This window comes from Pempheris klunzingeri, chromosome 15 (genome assembly GCF_042242105.1).
Source record: "Pempheris klunzingeri isolate RE-2024b chromosome 15, fPemKlu1.hap1, whole genome shotgun sequence".
Classification (NCBI taxonomy): Eukaryota; Metazoa; Chordata; class Actinopteri; order Acropomatiformes; family Pempheridae; genus Pempheris; species Pempheris klunzingeri.
The window spans coordinates 12,482,769-12,507,385 of record NC_092026.1 but is presented as its reverse complement, the minus strand read 5'-3'; the positions used below and the strand labels follow the sequence as shown (position 1 = coordinate 12,507,385).

Below are 24,617 nucleotides of genomic sequence, written 5' to 3'. Positions count from 1 at the left end.
CCTAATCACTTCCTGCCATAAGTGAGTTCACATCACTTGCAGGATGTGAGGTAAAGTGACACCCACTATGTTGGACAGGCCATTTAAGTAGTGTAGGTACACACTACTTAAATGGCCCAGTGACAGATACACTGCTTTAAAGGCTTGTAAGTGTGGATGAGAGTGATTATTCATTATGACTTGATCGGGTTTTCAGCTGCAGTTTGTTCATTTTTCAAATTTAAATATACAAAATGCAACACCTTTATCTGAGTATATTAACTGGCAAGAGACCGTGAGTAGGATGGTGCAGTCACCAAACCTCAAACCAGTCCATCTCCCACAACTATATTGTTGAGTTTTTTCAATATTGGTTGTTTTATTTTGTTGACGCAGTGTTTTCTGTGGACTCCTGCTGCCAGCTCCATTTTGCAGTTGTTTTTTTTCCCCCTTCCAGCTTTAGGATTGTTGTTTTCTGACCAAAATCCGACTCCATTTTTTTCTCACCTAAAACGCACTGGAAAGAACTGCTCAGCCACAATTTGCAGGGGCCCACAGGGGACAGTAAAATCATTCATGTGTGAATATTTGACAAATCAACAAATTACATGTTGACAGGGTGAAATGCAGAAAGGGTACTCCAATTTAGCAGAGGGCGATTTTTGACTCAGCATTTGCAATTTCACAGGCATCTTTTAACTTTCAAGGACATTTCTGCTCCATTAATTTTTGATCAGGCTGTACATAATGCAGCGTGCATATGCATGTGAGCATGCGGTCCCAGGCTTGTACAAGAGTTTACTGACAAGTGTGTGTGTGTGTGTGTGTGTCACAAATATGGCTTTTTTTTAGTTAGATCTCTGCCTCTGCAAGCTCTCAGATATCCGGAGAACATTCATTCTTAAACCAAACTGGTACCTGTCACAATGATAGATTTCATTTTGCATGGTGCCCCACACTGAAGGAGAGCTCTAATGATGTTGGCCAGGGCTGTTTCAGACAATAGTCTCCACGCTTTCATTAGTTCATTGTGGAGAAGTTGGCATTTAAGTAACTGAAGTATTCATGAGCTGATGTTTTACAGTTTTATGCAGATACTTTGGTTCAAGTGATTAACAATAAGTGCAAAAAATACTAGATATGATCAATATGAGTGATTAATAAGTTTATTGACTATATCACATAGTCCAGCTTTGACTGGATATTAACTGCTGCAAATCCCTGTTGGATCTGGAGGTACTTTCTTACCTGTACCCTTAAACATAAAACTGTGTTTTGGGGGCACCTGCAGGCAGTGAAACATGTTGATCAACAACGTATGTTCAAGTTGATATAGTGAAAGCTGGCAAACAGCTGCCTATTTACACATTCAGCAGACATGGAGCAACATTATCATTTATTTGGAACCATGCCTCAGGCCACTGGGAGAAATTTAAGTCTGATATTCTCTCTCCTTTTAGCTGTGTTCCTCAGCCCTAAGGGAAATATTTGGCTCTTTAGATGCTAAATGCTCTACTATGTTCACCAGCTAGTTGCTAATTTTCTCTCCCGTTTGGTGCTGGCCAGGTCATGTGCAGTTGGTGTATCGGAGCTTTTTCTCTGAACCGAACAGCTGCCTGCTTTGGTTGAAAATTATGCTGACTAGAGGTGTGAGAAGGAACTGGAACAGTTGCTAGGGGAAAACTCTCTGTAGGTTCACCAGTATTCACCAGTACACACAGTTATCTGATCACTTGATATACAAGTAGAACTGCCTTGTGGTTTTCTGCCTCCACCAAAGTAAAGCTGTAGTTTACATCACATATATCCAGAGCCAAGACTAGTGCCACCAATTTAGTATCCCACCAAATGTGAAATATTGTCACAACCTCCCCTTCTAGCCCTGATTTATGGTGTTGAAAAATGGCCAGAAAAGTTGTTTTTACAAAATATTATGATGTCACAGAAAAACATCATTTTTTATCATCTTATCCTGTTAGACATTTGTGTGAAATGTTATGGCCAAAACATTATTATTTTTTTTTTTGTGAGATCACCACCAAAATGTAACCAGTTCATCCTTGAGTCCAAGTGGATGTTTGTGCCAAATTTGAAGAAATTCCCTCAGGGCGTTCTTGAGATATCGTGTTCACAAGAATGAGACAGATGCACATGTGGACTGACGGACATCTGGTAAAGATAATGCCTCTGGCCCTGACTGTCACTGGTGTGGAGGCATAAAATATTGATTCAAGCAGCTCTAAAAAGAAGAATGTCTAAATACACAAGATTACAGATCACCTTTTGCACCAGCACAGATGACTGATGGCCAATACATCACAGCCAGCAGATAAGTGGGATAAAGCGCAGAGAGCAGGTGGAAAAGCCGACCTCTGACTGGAAAACCGCTGGGGTGAATCACTGGCTGCCTGGGAAAATGTGGGTGGGGTAATTGAATAGAGAACACTCATCATCTGCCATCAAGGTGTCCAGTTGCTCCACTGCAGCAGCTCAGTGACTGACAGCAGGAAACTGTGGCTGTAACACTCCCTGTTGTGGTTGTTGGCAGCTCCCTGTAATGTGTTCAACAGTGTGTGCGGCTGGGAGCTGCTGACAGAAATGTGAGATTTGTGCCATCTGGAGCTGGTTATCAACTTCAGTGAAATCGATAATTAACCATCTCAACAAGCCTGAAGATAAAAGTAACTGTAAAAACAAGTGGCATCAGATTTTGAGAGTTCTCTTGAAATATTTAAGACACAGATATCTCAGCTGTCTTGAAGGCTCAATGTGCTCTATAAACTTTTTCACAGAGGTGTTAGAAATCCTTTCACACTTACAGAATGTAACTGAAAGTGCGAGCCGCGTCGGCGCTCAAAAAATTCACAACAAGACAAACATGTGGACGTTTTGGTTACTGTGCCTGGAAAACATGTTGCTCACTTACGCTTGTGCCCAGAAAAAAATAATCTGCAAAATTCACTTCCAGCATTCTTACGGCTATTTCAACTAAACAGGGTAACCCAGTAGAAAGCCATTACATAATTTAGCTTGACACAGTTAAAAAAAAAAAAAACAGCCACTCCTACAAAAACATTGATTTTCAGTCATCTTGGTGGTGGTATATCTAGAAGTGGCACATTGTAGCAGTATAGTGAATATGGCAGTACTGCAGTGCAAAATGACTTATAATAAACCTAAGATTTGTGCACACAGTACCACTATACCACTCTAATGAATGTCCACAAGAGAGAGCTCTAATGAGTAATGAGTTGGTGCAGGTTATGCTGCCCATGTACAACTGTTCAAGCATAATTAGTGAATTTAGCGCAGTGGAGAACTGGTATGGTATGGTTGATGTGAAGTACTGTAGAATAAAGATGCACTCCTTGTATGTTGTGTCTCTGAGCTAATAAGCTAACCCGGGGCTCCTGCTAACTAGCTCACGTTACTAGATCACGCCACCTACACCGGCCACGCTGCAAAGTCGAGGGGAAATGGACTTGCCGGATCCTTGAGGACGTTTTGTCTCTGATCCAACAGACTTCTCCAGATCTGAGTGGCTGGAGGGGAACGATTTAACCTCTGTAGGGTCGTTTAGACCTTGAGAGTCGCTGCACAAGAGGCACCCAGAAGTCCGCTTAGCGCCTTCGAACTTCTAGATGCTGTGGATCATTTTTATGAATGTCGCTATGAAAAGAGTAATGTTAGAAAGAGCACAGGAGGTTCAGTGGAGGGTGACATTAATCCTCAAACCCAACCCACATTGAAATCACTTTGGTGGGTGGGAGCCACAACTGGAGAAGTTTCCACTCTTACTCACACTCTTACTATTTATCTTTATTCAGTCGTCATTTATCATGCCCTGTTGACCTGTCATTGTTGCTACCTACTGTCAATGTAAGTGGTATTTTGTTTAAAAGTTTGAATGAAGTTTGCAAATTCGTGGCTTCAGGAGAAAATAAATCCTTGTCACATCAATATTACTGAGTGTGTGATTGATTGGAGCGGTGCATCTAGCGTGCATCCCTGAGTTTTTTTTTATCTGCACCCTGGTGGATGATGAGTTCTTTATGTGTAAATAAACTGCTATCATCTATTCTACTTAAGTGTGAAAGCAAGATGGCGCTACAATAAGGCAATACTGTGGCTATAAGTAAGCACAAACAGACAGTCCTTCATGATTCTGTCTTAGTCAACTCAACTCAATTCATTTATATCATTCTAAAGTATCAGTACCATATATTAAATGCTGCAAGTGGTCACTGGCATTTACTGTAGGTATGGTGCTACAGTACATATTATTATGTAACAAGAGAAAGTAAAGAAGGGAAATGCAAATTATTAGTGATATATTAGTATTCGTTTTTTAACACGATTGTTACTGTGACCATTATTGAATTTTTAAGGCTGATACTGATATTATTTTTTGAGTATTTTAATAAATCTGATAAGGTATATATTCATAATGGATTTATAGTTCATTTTGTAGTTAAAAATACTTAAAAAAAAAACATACTTTTGGGTATATCATGAAGTTATTACTGAGATGTCAGTAGACTGACGACAGGAAATGAGACCATAATGAGAAGACAATGTGGAACCAACTCCACCAGCAGGGTGCCACTGGAGAAAGCGGGCAAAATTTTAGCAGTTGTTCAGGAGCTTTCAATCATATATCATGATATCTGTGTGATCTGATCAAATGGTCAATTCCAACCAATTAATGGAGCTTTTGAGACTATTTTGTCAAATACTTATATATATACACACTACTCACAAAAAGTTAGGGATATTCGGCTTTCAGGTGAAATTTCAGGATGAACCTAAAATGCATTCTAACCTTTCCAGGTGAACTTAATGTGACCTTCTCTAAACTTTTGAATGCACATGTCCAACTGTTCAGTGTTTCAGTACTTTTTGCACAAGTTGCTGTTCTCTAACAAGAAGCTCAACAGCAAAATTCACAACAGGTTTGATCCATGAATCGACCAATACATTTCCTGCTTCAGTTAGAATTGGTATTTAAACAGTCCTCCTCATCATGCTGTTCACATTCTGACATCATGAGACCAAGACGACACCTAACAATTGATCAGCAGCACCTCGACACTGGAGACTTCAAACAGGAAGTCCTCAGACGGAGGTGTTCACTGAGCTTAGAGGGTCACAGAGTGTCATCAGGAGGTTGTAACAGTGATACAGAGAGACTGGAAGAGTCACAGAAAGGAGAGGAGTGGACGTCCTTTGGCCACATCCCAATTTATTATAGACACTGAAAATTTTTTGTTGTGGTATACCCACCACTGTTGTTAGATTTTCTTTCAATAAATTGTTTAAGATGAATAAAATTACCATTGCATGCTTCTACTTAAATGCCCTACTTTCATGATATAATATCACTGTAGCATTCACTTTTTACATTTTCCATATATTTCACCTGAAAGTCGAACATCCCGAACTTTTTGTGAGTAGTGTATATAGACTTATTGCTTATTTGCTGATACCATGTATCAGATGGGCTCTAATTCAAGTCCAAACACAAAAAAATAAATAGAGTGAGATTATGCTGTCAAAAATAAGTCTGAATAAGCTTGAAAGGCACTCATCAAAACAAAAACAGACAGAGATGAAGGAATTAAACATTTTGCTGCATCTTTGTACCTCCTCTTCGAGTCCCAAGGTAAAAGGTAAATCTCCCCTCCTTCCTACACTTCTTGCTCTCATGTCATCACTTTCATGTATTTTCTCTCCTGCTTCTTGCTCACTCTGTCTCCGTCAGTGCTTCCCTGGTGTCTCTGCAGTAATCTGGTCAGTGTCACTCTCCCTCTCTCTCTCTACATGCCCTCTGAAAACCAATTAACCCTATCAGCCATATCTGAGGATCACCAGATAAATTCATTGCTACTCCCTCTGTGAGTGTGAGTGTGAGTGTGAGTGTGTGTGTGTGATGAAGACCAACATACTGGATAACTTTCTCCCATGTTTGGTCACCGCACACATGCACACATTCACAACATACCTGGACTGTTGCCATGGAGATGGATTTTGGCCCAGCCAGCGCTCTGTCTGAATGATTGTCACCGGTCCATGTGCGTATTTGAATGTAATGTGTGTGCGCTGAGTGTGTGTGTGTGTGACAGGATTTATCAGCCTCCTGCAGACAGATGGAGGTGGGGCCTTTCATCCTATCATTTGGCCGGTCAGTCAGTGTGGGGAAAGAGAGACCACAGGAGACGTAGAAAGATTTCACCTTATCTCACTTAATGGAGATTGAGCTGAATGCCTGCCAGTGTGTGCATGGCTTCATATGAGCATATGTGTTAGGAAGAAAAAGGAAGGCCCAATCACAGATTAGCAATGGTAACTAGCCATAGCAGGTCTGTCAGCCTTTTGATTGCTCCACGTTTAAACAGTGTGCATGAGGCTGTAGTCAGACTGATGCTCGCCTTTAAAACATGAGAGCAAAAGTGGAAAGAATGGATTCAACAGTGTGTTTATCCGATCTAACTTAAGATGCAACCGTTAGCGTGTCCATCTAACAAGCTCACTACTTATAGTAGCAACCGAGTATTACTTTCAACGCCAAGGTGCACATTATTAACTTAACATTAACATTATTATGGCAGATTGTGTCAAACAAAGTTGTGAAATTGTCGAGTAAAGTGAATGAGGCAAAACAACATGAAAGGTGTTTTTGGAGGCCTGTGTGTGCAATGCAAAATGTGTGTTGTGCACACTCTGTGCTGTTTATGGACCAATATTGGTGCTGGAATGTGGAGAAAAGCCTGATGTCCAGGTAACACCTACTTCACATATCTATCTATATCTATCTTATTTTCTTGCTTCCTCTTATTTGGCGTGAGATTAGTGCAGGCAGTGTGTCTCATGCCCAAGCATCAGAGCTGCAAATCTGCCATAGCTTAAATAGATTGCTAGATATATTATAAATAGATTCTGCTAGCAACAGTTGTCATTTCAGATGGCAAAATCAGTGGTCACAGGCTGGAAATCGTCTGAAATCAAGGACCCATTGTTTCAAATATTACCTCTAATTTCTATGGTAAGTCGCCACAGTTGTCTAAGGTCTATGGAATGTAAAGCTGGACAGGACACAGTAACTAAGGGAACAGTCAACTGCTATAAGAAGGGAAAGAGAAAAGGAGAAAGAGAGCTATTGTGTTCATTATAGCCTGAACACTTGTGACTAAAAGCACTCGGCCATGTGTTCTTAATAAAAGATGATGATCCCTTCATTCCACCGCCACCTGGGAAACAGGAGGCTCATCAAAGCTTGATTAGATACTGCAGTCAACCGTGCACACGCCAACACACACAAACACACACCAGGCTATGTATATCTAATTCATAACCTTACAGTCTTCAATCATATTCGCAGCGGCATGTCTCCTGCTTTATGAGAGCTTGGCACAGAACACAAAGAGTGAGGAGGGAAGAGTGTGACAGAGTTGGCGTGGGGCCAGAATAACTAATTTGCTGTAATGACTTCTGGCACTCTGGACACAGCGGAGCTCCCAAATAAAGCCAAAGGCCGGGCCACGACGGGCAATTCAATTATCATTTTCCTGGTCAGTGTAGCCGATAGCTGCAGATCAGGTCAACATCAACACAGCAGCTGATGATAATATGGTCCTCTGCAGTGCTGAAACAATGAAGCAAGTAATTTGTTGTGAGTAAATAAGTACAGGAGACCCGCTCCAATATAAACTGTACAGTAACTTTTGTTTTATTGCAGGCATCTGGACTGAGATGTCCGTATGGAAATAAAAATTAAATTAAAAACTACAGTACCATTCACTGTGTTCTTTCTTATTTCTGGCTTATTGTGCAGAGAGTTCAGTGCTGAATTGTTGGAAAAGAACATATTAACATCTAATATTAAGCGCAGAAGAGTGCGGGAAATCACAGTGTGACACACTGACACATACAGAAAATTTAATGGTTTTATTTTCTAATTAAAGGTTTTACTCATTCGAAAAGTTCACTGGAAAGGCCAAAAAGTCTCAAGAGGCAGACGCTGAAATAACACTGCAAATGGAAATCTTAGCATCAAGTATGATTCAATGTGCAGCCCCGTTTCACAGAGATGACTTAGTCTGGTAGAAAAAATTAAATGCTTTTCGAATACATTTGACTCCAAGTATAAAAGTGAAATAAGAGTGAAATATTCAAAACCAAGACTATGTGTTTTATAGATGCACCATTCCATCAAATGGAAACACTCCAGATACTCTCTCTCGCATACACATTTTCCCATAACTTCAGCCAGACTATTTTGTATCTTAAGAAATGTTGGGATCTCCTCTAGAAATTAAATGGAGGTTCTGTGGTTTATGACCATCTTTTCATGATATTACTTCCCCTTGGATGTTTGCATTAGCATCCCAGGTCCCTTTATATTTAAGTCTAAGAGATTATACTGCAAACTTGGACAATGTGTGGAAACCCAGTAAAAAAAAGCAAAGTATGTAGCAATAACACAGGCAGTAAAGGATAGAGAGAATACTGATTGGCGTTGGACCACAGAGTGACAAATCAGAGTACAGTTAGCAGCACCCTGACATGACAGCATCAGTCAGAGGGAAAGAGTAGAGAGAAGAGTGACTATTGAACCAGATATATCAACATGACAGCATAAGCCAAAGAGGAAGAGGGTCAGAAACAGAAAGACAGACAGAACAAAAGACTGACGTACATAAATAAGAGGGGGGATGGATGGAGGGAGTGAAAGAAAAAGAGAAAGATGATGATCATAATGACAGAGCAGCTGCCAAGAGAAATGACAGCAAAGGTTAGAGCTGCCCTGTAGGAGTTGGCCGGCATGTGTCACTCAGAGAAAAAGCTCACACAAACAGAAAACACACAAACACAAAGGCGCACGCACACACACACACACACACACACACACACACACACACACACACACACACTGTACTTAGTAATTGCCACCTGACATGTGTAGACTGAGAGACTGGCATGCCAAACGAGCGCGGCAAGGAGGTGAAGGGCCAGGAATCAAACCCACCTGACAGAATCAAACCCACCTGACATTTTGACAAATATGGGGCCAGATGGCTGTTGTGGCTTGTTGCTTTGACCTGCTGTGCCAGACCTGCTCTCACAGACATATGGGGCTCTGGTTGTGACAAAAACAACTGTGATGCTGTAAAAACCAAAAGAGGAGCACTCTCCAGAGGGAGAGGAGTCTCTCTCTCTCTCTCTCGGTTTCTCTCTCAGGCATCGCAGCCATAGCGTGCCTCATCACATCTAACCTCTCCAGCATCAAGGGCACTCAATACAAACTAACCCCAACACTCCCAGCTGGAAACTATATCCCAACAAACCACCTTTGTTGCAGTGTTAGACATCAGACTGCTTGCAGAACTGGCTTATTTCTAGCATTAAGCTTCGAGCAGCCATCAAAAAACCCAGATAAAAACACAAAGGCATCCATGATGAAAATATATTTAATGTCCAGAAAGGGAAGGCAGGTAAGATGTAACAGCCACTAGTTTTACTGCAAACAGGCTTGAATTTAAGGAAATTGATTTTTTTATGGCAGCATTACAGCCACTAGGGAAGGACTAGATAGCAGAATATATCAGAAAAAACAACAAAGTGGGGCCAAGGATGGTGGCAGCTTGATATATTTTGCACAACTACTCTTTTTTTTACTGTTTGTACTCCATCCATTTTTATACTATCACCAAAAAAATCTAAATGCTAGAGATTGAAACAATCTGCAGAAATACCACAGAAAAAGGTTTTCATGCTTGGCTGAGGTAGAAAAAAATGGCATAACAAAAAAGAGATAAAGCCAACACATCATGCAGCCACAGTGCCTGCATCTTTGACTGTAGACGAAGTGTTCATGTGAGACTGCAAATATTTTCATTATTGATTATTCTGTAGATTATCTGTTTAATGAATTATTTAGTCTATAAACTGTCACTGAAAAACAGAAATGCAGCAAATCCTCACATTTGTGATGCTGGAAACAGCAAATATTTGGTCCTTTCGCTTAACAAATGACTTAATTGGTCTATTAGCTATCGTGCAACAACACCTCTGTCACTTCTTGCTCCTCGTGTGTGTTTCTACACTCTAAAGTAGCTTGAATCCACTGATGTTCTCTAACAGTTCATGAGATTGTGTCAAGAAGGTCGTTGTTTTTGTTTGTACCTGTTATCTTGGAAAAGATGGATCCAAGAAACATTCTCCTCTACAGTAATGTACACACAGCGAGTAAAACTTCCTCTCACCTTTGCATCACTTTTTCGTGGACAGTTTTTTGACAAATTACTGCAGAGCCTCCAGACGAATGTGACCCTAATTTGCATAAAGTTAAAAGTGTTGAATTCAATGTTTGATTCACCCGTTTTTTAGCATCACTGGTCAGCCCCATGTCCTCATTGCCTCGCAAAATCTATTTGCTCAAGTCCCTCAAAAAATGAAAAGGGACAAATTTGTGCTATGCTATGCCACATTTAATGACTCTTCAGTGTAATGTTTCAGTGCTATATTCATGTACCATGGTGCCCTCCACTAGAAATCCCAAAAAAACAAAACCTGAAACCTTAGTGGTTGATAAAAAAGAGGGTATATGTGTGAGGCTAATTTATTCATTAAAAAATACAAATACCAGCTTACTGTGGTGGGAAACAGCAATGAAATGCCACAATGTGCCTAAAACACGCAGCATGTGGGGACATAACTTCTATCACTTTCACATCATGCCATTTTTCTCTCCTGCTGTGGACACAATTTTTCCCTCACCTCCTGTCATGTCAGGTAAGACAAGAACATTTGTGTATTTGTTCACACAGGAACAAACTCACACAAAGGCTGAATTACATGCTGCATCTTCCTCAAGCCTACAGCTCGATACAGTGAGATGATTCATCCTTCCCCATTTCCCATCAGGACCAATATGGGACACCATCTGCCTCGCCCTAATAATGACAGAGCCTTCTCCAATTTCCCTTTCACTTTGAGATATTGCTCGACCTGTGTGGGAGTTAGAGAGTGTGTTGAGTTTGATCTCAAGCAAATGAGGACTGAGTTATTGTCCAATATCTCTGGAAGAACCTGTTATCATTCTTCGGTTAGTGTATAATCTACAACACAAATATGACAAGCTAATAATGATATCAGGATTCAGACCACCCTCATGAACCTTCTTTTAAGCAACACGCAGCTGTTTTCAGGAAACAAGCTCCGATAAAATCATCTGTAAGCTCCTTGTCAAGAATCCAATGACTGTTCTGTAGTTCTGCTTTGGTCTCCACCAACTTCCTGAGAAAATAATCTTACTTAAACTTGTTAGTTACTAACTTTGTCTGTGTGCCATTTAAGCCTTTTTGTTTGCTAGCTTGGTTTAGTTTTCTATTAATAGTTTTGGCTAAGAACTTCTTGCGGCTGCTGCTGGAAAGTTTGATGAGAGCGGTGAGACCAAAACAAGCTGAAAGATGCTAAGGGCTCAGGGGAACTGCAGAGTTGGGGTCTGTGGATTTGTCAAAATGAGTGACCCTTTCCACATCGTCATTTGATCCATTGTTGATGTAAGAAAATTACTTCTAAATTAAGTGATTTATTCATTGATTAAACTTGTGTCATGGAGGAAGACTACATTTCTTGAACCCAAGCCTCTGAAGCGAGACCACAATTCTCATCTGGCTTCAGAAAAAAAACATTTACCCTGGGGCTTCTCTCCACATGTGGCTCAAACTTCTGTTGTGATTTTAACAAAGTCACATAATGAAAATCCATCCAGTGAGATGAAAGCCGGCGAAGCACAGAGCTCTTCATTTTAGTCAGTCAGAGGAACCAACGTTAGAAATTTAGCCTCGCCTCGAGACTCCAGCTTTGGAGCTCTTTGGTCGTCATCCGGTGGGATTCTGTCCCATGAAGATTTATTGTTAGTGTTGTCAGAGAGGAGGGTGACCCAACAGTGAGAAATCACATGTCCCATTGAGAATCAGTAGTGTGAAGAAACCTGTCACATAAACAACAAAAACAGATGATCTACCGGCACAGAGATAATGAATGGAAACTATATCATCTCAAAATGCATGTGCATTAACCATATTACTCCACATCTTAACTTACTTTCTTTCTTTCTTCCTCCAAAGAGAGAAACATAACTTTTTCCTTTCCTTCTTTCGTTTTTCTTTCCTTCTTTCTTCCCTCACTTTCCTCCCTTCCTTCATTCCATTGCATTATTAGTTAGATAGCACACATTTGCATATCTTTTGTTTTTGCTTTGTTGGTGCATTTTTCAATCTTAAAAAGTGTAAAATTATTAGCCATTCACAGCTGCTTCCAAGACAACTTTTGACAGCCAACCTATGACACCTTTCTAAAACAATTAAGGTTTTGTTTGGTTTTTTATAACTTGAAGCTAGTGCAAGTTGCAGCACTTCTAGACAATTGGATTAAGCTTACATCGGCTGTTCTTGCCATCAGGAGGGTGTAAAGACAAGTATGAGGATGTAATCAAAGCCGATAGCTGTCCAAGGAGGACTGATTAATTAGTATGTTGCTGTGAAAGGAGGGAAGTATGGGAAGCCTGGGAGTTGTCAAAGATTTTTGTAACATGGGTGCAGTGTAATGCGGTATGAATACCAATCACCTCTAACTCAAATAATCTAAGTCATAGCAACAGTCAGCAGCTTCCACATGAGTCTCTTTTTCGTTCTCTCCCTCTCTCAGTATGATCTATTTGGATGTTAAAGCTGTGTCATATTATTCATAGCCATGTATAGCTGGGGTCAACAACATGGCCGCTCTGGGAATGAGAGGTCTAAAAGCACAGTATCATTCTAGATAAATTTTACAGCCTTCAGCTTAATCTCTTCTAAGTGAATTATGAGCCATATGTTAACATGATGTCTACAGAAGGCCAAAGGGGACATAAACTTTGCTAGCATGGATCTGCAACCAGCTGGAGGATCGTGCTTAGCTAACTATTATTATGATATGAAGCATATGAAGCATGCATGATAATGTTTTATACATAAGACAGCTTCATCTGAATGATCTGGCTGGTCAAAGGTGTGTTCCAGCAGCTAAATGTACTTTCTTGGCTGCTACGCTAACTCTTGAGGATACAAGCAAACTCATCTTTCATTTTATTGTTTAACATACTTTCCACAGAGTAACTTTCCACTGGCAGAGCTGAGTACTGCTCAAAATTGTTTCAGTACCAGTGACAATTCAACTTCGTTTTTGTTGATTACACAAACATTTAAGCCTTCTCAAATGCATGTGTTTACAAAATGCATCATAATTTACACCAAAGGTTACCTGATCAAACAAGACTAGCTCTGTGAGGCTCAATGCTAAGGTTAGAGAGCTAACATGGAGAGCTAGCATGCTCACAGTGACAATGCAATATGTTGATGTTAAGCATGTTAAATGTTTAGCATCTTAGTTTAGCATATTAGTATGGTAACATTTATTGATTGGCAGTAAACACAAAGTACAGCTGGTGGGTATGGCATTCATTTTGCAGGGACTTCTGTAAAACCTGAAGCATTGGACAAATTACAATGTTTGATATGATGATGGCACTAAAGTTTTCACAATTCATCCTGAGGGGGGCACGAATGTCTGAAATTAATTTCATGGCAATCCATTCAGTGGCTGTAGAGACATTTCACTAAAAACTTCATGGGATGCAAGGGGAGAAGGTGGGGTATCACCAAAGTCATTTGGACTCATCTTTTGGCAGACAAAATTTTATGGCAATCTATCTAATAGCTGATACCAAAGAGGTGAACCAACCAACCCTCCAAAATACTGACATTGCCATCCCTAGAGCCATGCAGCTAGTTTAAATAAAAATAAGTAAACAATATTAACAATCGAGCCACGTAGGCAAGCCAAGTAGGAGCCAATTTTTGATTATCAAAAGTTCTCAATGGTACAAAATTTGTGGACTAAATTCAGATTGTAGTCCAAAGTATTTAGTTTTAACACCAGGTTTTACAATATCCAATCTCATTCCTGACATTCTTTTCAGTCATTGCCTGCCCTTTGTGGTCACAAATAGCACGAAGTCACATGCTGTACGAAGCTGCTTTTCTATTCAAAGTTGTAATATCTCGCTGTAAAGTTTTACAGAAAACACCAAGACAGGTTCTATTTGTGTGAGTGAGAGGAAGAGAAGGACCTTTTTTGATGAGTTTTGTACTGAATCACAGGGCATAACCCTCGGCTCATAACTGGATGGAAGCATGTTGTTCTGTCATCCAATAAAGTAATACGCCTGCGGTTTGCCCTTGCCATGGCTGAGCACAGAGCTGAGATAGGAGACAGAGTGGAGATAAGGAGTTTTCAAACTGAGCACTGCAAGGATAGAGCCCCATGGGGCACATAAGCCCAGAATGTGGCCAGTCAGCTAACTGCACAGCAGGAATGGTGAGTGTTTGTGGTTAGATGAGTGTGTGTGTGTGTATTTAGGGTAATGATGCAAGGAAAATAAGAAAGGGGGTTCCATCATCATAGAGTAACAATAACAACCATAAACCATAAACCACAACGGTTCAACTCAGAGAAATAGAAAAAGACAAATAAACAGGAAGCTGGCCCCGTTAATAACTTTTCAATTAAACTTAAGATGCCACTTCTGAAATATTGCATTCATTATTTAAAAAAAAGTCATAGGACATCCTTAAAAGTACTTGATAGTTAATAACTATCCTATCCTAAGTCCTTTCTTTCTATCTTTGGATACAAAAAGCATCACAATGTGGCCATTTATGAAGTTTACGTTTCAGCTCAAACCTCCTGAACTGTGAATCACACAGCGGAAGCAAATGTATTCATTCTGTGGCTCTCTTGGTTCAACACAAATCTATCAGTATAGGCCCCCAAACTCTTCACATTAAACTAACTTTTAGAGCTGAAATAACAGTCGCTAAGTTTCTTACATGCTATTATTCTTACCAGACTCTATTGATGTGGCCAATGGGACACAACTGACATATAAGACATATCGCTGCTGTTGCTAGCAGACGAGTCAGGCGACACGGTAACTTTTGAATTACAGTACATGTATTTAGCTGACACTTATATCCAAAGTGACTTACAATAAGTGCATTCAACCATGTTGATACAACCCAATTGCAAGAATGAGCAAAGTACTTAAAATGTATCAAATAAGCTGAACTGCTTAAGGTCCAACTGCTTTGGATCACACACCAGACCACCTCCAGATGTGGTCTGATTGTATTCTGATCACAATACATTCTGTGTGTATTTACACTTTCTATCTACAGGCTTTTCCTTATCCAGATAGAACATTCACATACAGATCATATATTTGCGCATGGCACAAATAGGATGTGAATGCAGAGGCATGCTTGTCTATCATTATGTGTGTTTGAATTCTGATCCACAGTAAAAAATGTAAAACATTTTCTGTTATGAAGCCAATATATTTTGAGGATTATGGGCTTTTGTATTCAGAAATAAGTTGCATCTAATATCACCTCTAGAAACCATACAAACAGTTGCTCTAACGATTCAAACGAAACAAAGAGGGGAGTGTGTGAGCAAGACAAATATCGTTGGCAGCACTTAAAACCTTCATTATCATATATTATAATTCATAATAGCTTCCCCCTGAGCCTCTTTATCTTTTATACCTGCCATAATACTTAGAAATTATGCTTAAGGAATAACTTTGTAACATTATGAACACTTTACTGATGCAACAAATTACTGGGAGAATATTTTCTGATCTGATTGACGTCCACCCATGTAATATCACATGGCAATAACATACGCATCATTCATACATCAGTCTTTCTGTCAGAAACAACAATATTTATACAGTGGACTAACTGTACCATAATCCTCTCACTCTCTCGGCTAACTTCACATGGAGAAATTTACTTGCATTCAGCCCTCTTTGAAGAACCTAAAAGTACTCAAAAAGTATGCAGACTTACACTTCTCACGTCAAAACACCCACTACATTTTAAAGTCGATAACACTTGCTAAGCAGGCAGTGCAACAGATTTTCCACTTTTCACATGCTCAGAGAAATCTGACGTATTTTCTTTTCCACCTTATACAATCAGCTCATATCATCCGCCAATTTAGACAGCAGTGATTTAATGATGCAGATGATGGAAATCAACTTTTATGACTGGCAGATGATCATACAAGCAAAGATGAGAGAGGAAAGATTGCTTACTTCACATGCCACAAAATGCAAATAACCAATGGATGTTATTTTAATCGGTAGGTTCATAAGATCATTTAGCCCTGCTGATCACAGAATATTGACCATATTTTCTCAAAGCTCCTTTCACACAGGAGCGCAGATGTTCATGGTTGTGAGCAGAAGGAGGACAACATCTCCTCAAAGGCATTTTGATGGTTGAAAGACATTACTGATGCTACAAGATGCTCTAGAAGCATCTCAATACTATCAAACAGGACTAAGACATACTCAGCTCAGAGCTGACAGGGTAGTGATGCACAGTTTGAAAGGAGCGTTTGTTCTAGGACAACATCTTTGACAACTAACTGGCACAGACTGCCTTTAAAATGTGTTAAAATAAATATGCTAATTTCAATGAGCTGTCGAAGTAATTTATTGCAAATAATGTCATGTGATTATATGATCCAGTTCATGATTACCCTTCTGTGGTATTGCATATTATGACACAGATTATCCATGCCACTTGATGTCATTTTGGCTACACAGACTGAGCAGCCTATCTGCACTGCTGCTGTATCATATTACAATCATGTGATCAACTCACAGCTTTACATTTGGTTAGTGCTGCTGAAAATATCAAAGTGCAATATTTCTGACCAATATTTGGATCAAAACTATGATTATTATCTGTGAATTTAACTCCAGAGTCCAACTGTTCAACAAGTTACTTGCCTATAAATCTTACCAAACAGTGTCCACCTGTTTTCTCTCAATCAGAGGCACTAGAATGAGGGAATTTACCATTTGTGGTCGATGCTTACACAGTTCAGTTTGGTGTAAAAGGCTTTGCTGTTTGAGAAAGATCTCTATGAATTCAAGCAGCAATGGCAATTCTACAGCGAGAGCTAATCCCCATTATCGTGATTGTTAGCATAACAATAAGTGTAATGCTATTAAGTCTGCGCTGTACACCTGCATGAATGTAATTGGTTGTTAGTACCCACACAGCTGCTGATGAGCCAATCATTGTGAAGCATAATGCAAACAGCTGATTTCTCTTTACTTTACTTTCCCTCCTTTACAGTATTTACATAGATATATATTTAGCATTATCTCATCATGTTGTTTCACTGATTTGCTACTTAAAAAACATGCCAAAACTGTATCTCACTTGACAAATAAAGTTTTAGTTCCTTAACTTCCTTGGGTTTTGGAGGTAAACACACTATGGAATATAATTACATAGGAAAATGCTCATCAGTTTCAGTGCTGGAGCTCTAAGGCTTGATTACAAAGTCTATAATGACATAATTTATGCCTAAAATGCACAATACACACACACACACACACACACACACACACACACAATACAAAGTTCTGACAGAGACACTCATAGGAGCTATAGAGCACAGTAACAAATTATTATACAACAATCAGTGCCTTCTCTGAGTGTTTGGAGACTGAAAACTATTATGAAGAACATGCTGCTGTGATTGAAGATTAACCAAAAAAGTAGCATCATCGTTAACTAGTTTACTGACAAAAGTTCAACTGCATGAGGTCAGTTCATATTAAAGGCATCCAAGAATGTTCCTCATCTCCATTTCTTCTGGTGTAATATTTGAAAAAAGAGCTGTTCTCAGCGTTTGGTCATTGCTCTAAGGACAGGCAAGAAAAATTAAAAAGAAAAACAGGCACAAGGAACAAATAAATTTGATCCAACAAGCGACCGAGTTCGATCAACACCTCTCTGCCACTGTCTCAACAAAAAATAATTACTGCAGGGCTATTGCCTTAGACTGCGTTATATTGTGCAGGTGTTCCTGCCGTTATGTTCACCCCCCTGTAATAAGGGAGAAGGAAGTCATCCAGCATGTTGGCAGCAGCATAGTTTGGTGTGTGAGCTTCACCTTCACTCAAGGAAAGATAATCAACCCACTGGAGTGTTTAATCTCAAATATGTCTGCTGAACCATAACCCACTCCTTACAACCACTCTATACTGCATAGAGGCAGGGCTGGACGCATTTCAGTCCTTGACAGGACAGAACATCTCCTCGGTCTTGGACTGATGTGCTGCCGCTCCAAAGGGAGTGCCTGTCTCTGATCCGACTCGTTTCAGGTGCGCCCTGCAATGAGCTGCACACAAGAGTGGCTGTACGGTAATGTTTTATATTTCAACTACGACTCCTCATGAGATGATGGAATTGTTTCGGCTGGCAGTTACATTTGGCTGCTGAAACACTCATAGAAGATTGTTCAGTCAAGTGCCACAGCTGGAGTTTGAACTCAAGCTGTCAGCACCAGTTTACCGACCCAGTGGTAGAAGCTGCAGTGGAAGAAAATGTTATCCATGCAGGGAAGAACAGAAAGCTTGGCTGGAGGTCTGAGGGAAAACAGAACAGAACAGAAAGAAAGAGTGAATAAAGGAGGCAGGGAAGGAGAAATGAATGAATGCAGAAGAGAGCATTTAGAGAGCAAAAAGATGCGACTACAATCTACAATCCTCTGGATTGCTTAATTTAAAAACTAAAATGTTCTGTCACAATATTAGGACATGAGGTCCCAGTGAGTTGTGTATGGTACTATTTGTCTAAAGAAAGGAAGTCCTTTATATTTCGTTAAAATACTATTACTATTAGTATTAACAACAAAAAATGCTATTATGACAAACTGGGAAAATATAGTTCCTCTGACACAGGATCCCTGGCTAGCAACTTCTGAAGATGTGATTTTGATGGAAAAACTGACACAGGAAGCACAATGGACAATATTCTGGACTAAAAAGCATTGGACGGAGGAGAGCAACTCATTAATTCACTAACAAGACTGATGGAGATTATTTGAATATATTTCCCAATCAGTTGATGTTGTTGTTATTATCATTGTAGCTGCTGCTGTTATTTAATACTGTAAATTTCTAGCAAATATGGATCTGAGTTTTTGAAAAAAAGTTTTGTTAACACCCGGATTTGGACACACACCAAAAACTTATATTGTTGCTAACGTCAGCATATTAACATGGTGACGTTTAGCAAGTGTCTTACTTACCACATTCAACATCTTACTTTTGCATGTTATCATGCTAACAAAGATGAAACAAGTTATTACAGTGTCTACAAGGGACATGAATGTCTTTGCAAACCATCCGATAGCGATTTAGACTTTTCAATAAAAACAAAAAATGTTGGGATAATGTTGAGATAGAGGAAACATCAGGGAATCACCAAAGTCAGTGGGAATCCTCCTCCAGGCACCATGAATGCCTGTACGCAATTTCATGGCAATGCATTCAACAGTTTGTTTAGATATATTAGTCTGAACCAAACTGACTGAGTGACCGGACAGTGACCAACCCTCAGACCAACATAAAACCAAATGACTTGCTCCGTGTCCAATGACCTAAATTTTCATCAGTGAAATTATCTAAACAGATGCCTCCAAACAATAATCCGCTCTCTCAGTGATCAAATACAAGTAGCTAAGTAGTTATCAATGAAAAACCCCACATTTTCAGTGGTTAAAAATGAATTTCATTTTGCTATTCTTAGTAACCAGAGGTTATTCTTGCACACATTCTGGCTTCTCTTTGTTATAAACAGAGAGCGTCTGCTTCAATGCCGCCAGTGCTTTGTGGCTTTTTATGGTGACTCCTTAAGCCCCTGCCTATCTGCTGTCCTCATTATACCCCCTCTATATGATAAGCCAAAGATGACTGAGCCACCGCTGTGAGACACTGAGGGCCATTTGACAAAAGGTTATTTTAAGATAAATGTCACTATTCCCTGTTGGAAGTAGACTGAACATCTGGTCCAAATTTCCTCTCATATAGCACTGAGAAGAAAGAGGCAAAAGGTCCTCATGTTGCCTATCACAAATGTTCAGAAATAACAAAGCTTTAATATTTTGTTGTTGGTACCCAGCAGGGAAGCATACAAGGGAACACAACAGAGATAACTGGTTTGAAATTTAATTTCGAAAGTAATCAATACAGAAAAACAAGGTCTAATTGAAAAATGTGAGCCTCGCTCCTCACTTCTCCTCATCCCACAGTTCGCTATACATTCCTGTGCTTTGCAGTTTGATATGTAAATGTGATTCAATTAATAATTCACAAGCATGTCATTAGGGTCAGTTGCCCCCATGTTTTCGAGCTGGTTTTACACCTGGTAAGTGGTTCTTGGAGAAGTTCATGTTATTGAGCTCTATTTAGGAAATTAGAGCATTGGTCCCAGTAGAGTTGGAGTCTTGGAATACGATCAGGACGCCATGAGAAATTAGTTTGAAACCATCTGCCTGCTCTTGTCTCAATATGTTCAAAAGTGTGCACAGAGGCAATTATACCCATTTAAAGACAAACAATAACAGACTGATGATGGCTATACCAAACGTCAAAGTTAGCATTTATTTATTTCAAAGCAATTTACTGGAACAGAGACCATAGTTTTAGGTATCACTAAGTGTTGTGTTCATGTAGCCAGTGTAAGAATGATAGTGTACAAGGCAGTGGCGGGCCGTTCATTTTACACCTGGGCCTTCAGTGGCATCCTACCTGAATCAAACCACCTCTTAATACCATCATTATGACGCCACGGCTATAGAAACCATCAATATTATACAGAAAGGCAGTATAACAGGACATGGCATCGCAGACAGGTATCTCATGCTGGAGAATGAATGTCATCACTAAAGCAAGAAACCCAATTAAAAGAATTCAACAAGTCTCCTTTCACTGCAGCCACAGCTGCGCTGCTGTGCACCTGCTCCATATACATCAAACACTCTAACCACCGACTCGGCTCCAAACACAGAGTCGTTCAGTTGCCAACACCAGGCATTCCCAGCAATACAATTCGCTCCTCTGAGCCTGTGAGCCAAAAGTATCGCTCGTAGTTGCTGACCTGAAAGTGGCGGACAAACCCTTTTCCCGGCTGGGACAGGCTTGCTAGCTTCGGGGTGGGCCGGCATTTCCTCAAAATGCATGAACAACATTCAAGATTATGAGTAATGAACTAAAACGTGTTTATCTGCTTTAACATAAGCTACTAATGGTAGTATGTCCAGCATATCATTAGCCAACTACACTATTTCAGTAATGGACCATCTACTGTGTGGGAGCGAAGATGCTAGTATCGATCGATATATTGTTTAGAGTAGCATTAACATTTCCTTCTCATACTTCATCATCTATCATCAGCTGGGGAAGATGCAGATGATGAAGACTTTTTACCCCGAACATACAGCTTTAGTCTCATGTTTGTAGCTATCAAGGACATGTTTAACAAAATTCCCATTTCAGAATAGCTGGAAACGCTAAAAAGTCTGATGTGCACAAATATTTTATATTTTACTATATTGTCCTTCACAAAGAAACACAAAGGCCACAAAGAGAAATGTATGAATAAAATATTTTATCTGCTAACCACTACATTTTATATTCATATGTTCAATTCTAAATTTTTCTGTTTTATATTTATGATTCTTGACCTGCGGAGTACTTGTTAAATTTTCTTTTCTCTTTCGGCCTCATGATTAGTCAACTGAGGTTCACAGAAATCAAAAGGTTTGTGCTCCACCCAGCAAGACCTGTAACAGCTGCAAGTCTACATGTGGAGAATGAGAGCGGCTATATTATAGAAAAACTAGAACCACATTCAAGATAATACATATAGAGAATAGAGAAGTGACCCACTTTGGCTAAGCATGCTTGCCATCTGTGGCAGACTAAGCATATACGATACTAAGAGAGATCGATTTCATTTATGTTAATTATTGTCTCAGAAATTACCATTTAACCCACGTATTAATAACTGGACATTCCTACTCGCAGTACAACATGTTTTATAGTTGGAGACACCTCTAAAATGACAAATTAACAGTCCAATTATATTTAACCATGAAATTATGGTGAAAACTAATCTCTGGGGGAAATTTAATCAAAACTAAGTTAAAACCCCCTTTATATGCGACATTGATGTTTCGTTTGCGCAAAGTTTGCTTCAGTGGATTACAATGGATTTGATTTAATATCTTTGTTTTGGATTTAGAGGATCAGAACTGGTTTGATCATAAGGGGATTAGAGTGAATTAGTTCATCTAGTAGAACCTGTTCAACTATCTGCTGAGAACATCTGTGAATTTCAATATTGGGTGCACGTTTGAAGCCAAACACGGCACAGTATCATATTTAATATAATGGCTTGATTTAAAGCACTTTTTATTAATTGTATATTACTGCCCTTTTGCTCCTTGTTGTGCTGCTTTGCTTCATCATCTGTCTGAACGCAGTCGCCCGGCAACAAGGCGTCATTGGTCTAAAATCCTTGAATAATATGCAAAGGCCCTCGCTGATATGATGCGACCTCGGGTCAGTTTATAATTAAACCACAACAGAAGCTGCCCTCCATTCTGCTACATTTTAAAGGTCATACATATGATGGGGGGAAATAAATAAAAAAAGAAGGATGGTGGAGGAAAATGGCAATATCACGCTGAGCAGGGTTAACCAGCCTGTGACCTCCCTCTCCCCAGTGCACGTTTGCTAAGAATTAAGATCTTTCCGACGACAGTGTGCAGCACATGGAACTGATAGTTCAGGGAAATGGGAGCACTGTGGGGCAACATGAAGCAGTCTTCATCTTAAATTAACGTTAAACGTGTCCTGCTGATCTCGCTTTTGACTGTTTGATTTTTCATCCTCACATACCCTTGCTATGAAAACATTAGAAATACATTATTTTGAATATTATGGTCTGTGCAAAGCTGCAGTATATGGGCGCTTGCTCACTTTCCGTTTGCTTTTCTTTCTTTTTTTTTGCCTTGAGCGCTGTTTATCTTGCTTTTATGCAACTACTGAAATGCTGTGCAATATTAAAAAAATTCCTCCCAGGAACATTCATATACAAGTCTAGACAACAGCATGTCACTGACAGCCATTTAAAGACCCAGTAAACCTCCCACTTGCTTTTAAAGCGCTAAAACAACTCCTAATGTATAGCAATTAAAATGTATCAGTAATGTTTGGCAGATTTTAGTGACTCTGGGAAGGAGAAAGGTGGTTGGAAAAAAAGAAATAAATTATTTCCTCTGGAAGATGAAAGAGGCTTTGTGAAGATCTGATAATCTCTTATGGTTTTGTCATGTTGTGAACAGACTATTATGTTGAATAAGACCATGGACTTTTTGAATTTCATTGAGATTAGTTGGGATGGATGGAGTTGGTACAAACAGTACAATTTCACATGACCGCCGGTCATATTCTCTCGTTATTATTCAAAGGTTTTCTGTGCAATGTGACAATTGTGTTTTCAAACTCCTCTATAATTACTTTTCCCATTTCTAACATATTTACTCACAAGTGTATCATTCTTGTCTGACTCTATACTCAAAATCTCTGTAAAAGCAGTTTCAATACATGTTTTACTTGAAAGTGCTCTGTTAACAAATTGGCTTGAAATCTTTGTTTATTCGATACTTTGATAAGTATTCTCACAATTTGTCAGTTTAATCTATAGTTATTTGGAAGTCATGTTTAAAATCACACATTTTTGTCTCCTCATAGCCACAATCGTCCATGTGACATAAATGTTCAACCAAAAGTCATCAGAAACTTCATATCCATAACTGACAACCCATTGGTTTACACAGTGGATACACTCCAAATTGACTGGCTTCAACAGGAAATAATTCATATTTAGGAAGTAATGATACCTTTTCATTTGACTTTTTCAATGTTTAAACTTAGATGATTCCATGTTTCTTATTCAGTGGTGAGAATAAACAATACATACATCATCGTGATCTCAGTGGTAATCAACACTCCTTTGTGACCCAGGCTTCTGCTGACTAAAGTGTTACAACAAGAAAAAGGTTCAAACATGAATGACAAATATATTATGTTTGATTGAAAGCTGTTGCAAATTTCTGCTGTCATGGCACTAGAGCTGACAACTGGATTGTTAGTTCTATAGGAAAATACACCATTTAACTCACAGGTTCATACAATAATTACTAAATAACAAAGCAACTATTGAGCCAACGAAGGCAAGCAATGGACAAATACATACATACTGTATATACATACATAGCTCTTTATACAATATGTCATTTCTCTTTGTTTAACACTTTGTACAAAGCAGATTTTATGGACTCATGATACGGTAAGGCTCAGGCTCTGTGAGGTCTCTCCCCAGCCTGGTAATCCATCATGTGGGAGGAAGAGGAAGAATGGCCATGATTCCCTGAATTACTTCCCCTCCAACACACACACGTTCCCCTGAGTCATCAGCGGCCACCGCACTCTCTCTGGGAGATGCCAGGTGGTGGAGAGTGAGAGGAGGAAAGACAGGGAACTGAGAGAGGGGGAAGAGAAAGACATGTACAGAAGGAGAGAAACAGGCGATGGGGATGGAAAAACAAAAAAAAAAAGGCAGGGGGAAGACGCAGCATGAGGCTGGACAGAGATA

General features: G+C 39.5%; 1 protein-coding gene across 1 annotated transcript in view; it reads right to left on the bottom strand.

Moving 5' to 3' along the window:
• b4galt2 (UDP-Gal:betaGlcNAc beta 1,4- galactosyltransferase, polypeptide 2) overlaps nucleotides 1–24,617 on the bottom strand; it is a 134,749-nt gene that overhangs the window by 38,446 nt on the left and 71,686 nt on the right. The window lies entirely within an intron of this gene.